The sequence below is a fragment of the Saprolegnia parasitica genome (assembly GCF_000151545.1).
Source record: "Saprolegnia parasitica CBS 223.65 unplaced genomic scaffold supercont2.88, whole genome shotgun sequence".
NCBI lineage: Eukaryota > Oomycota > Saprolegniomycetes > Saprolegniales > Saprolegniaceae > Saprolegnia > Saprolegnia parasitica.
In genome coordinates, this window is record NW_012156482.1 from 84730 (window position 1) to 85506 (window position 777).

Sequence of the window (777 nt, forward strand, 5' to 3'; positions counted from 1 at the left end):
CCGTTTTTTCATTCAGTTACGACTAGCGCATCTCGAACTACACGTTCCTCACTTCTGCTGGGTCCCCACGGCTTCTCAAACATAGAGATAACCATTGTTCGGTGCATTTACAAAAAGTCAACTTCCAGACCTTTGTTGATCACGCCTGTTTGCGTACGACCTCTCGAGACCTTTAGGAAGCACCCCAGAGTATAAAAGAGACCACCGAAAAAACTTCAATCTGGGCTCGGTCTCGCCTCGGCGGCCATGGTCACGTGCATGGCCATAATGTTGCAAATTCGAAAATATTTAAAATACTTTTCAATAAACAACTACATGACTATTCTGACAAACGGCGTGTCAATGTGCTAATTTGCGGCTTCCCTGGTCGCTCGGTGATTTAAATAATTTAATTGTAATAATATTACATTCTAATAGCTTGCACTTTGCGCAGGGTTCGAGTGCTGCAACTTTTCAAATTTGTCGTGATGATGCTCCATCCATCATGCCAGATCTATACACCAATGTATGGCGTCTCATTGTACGATGTAGATACCTTTTGACGAAGTACATACCTTTTGGAAACGACCGCATCTATGGCATTCTAGAGACATATGAAGGGCTTGGTGCCCATGCAAATCACACACAAATATAGGGAAGCCACTTTCTAGCCATATTTCGACTGGGAAGCAGCAACCAGGGAGAAATTTTGCAAATAAACAGCTTTAAAAGGCGTATATATTTCAAAAAAAGCGCCACGACCGAAAGAAATGTGTCATAATAGCTTATAAATGAGCG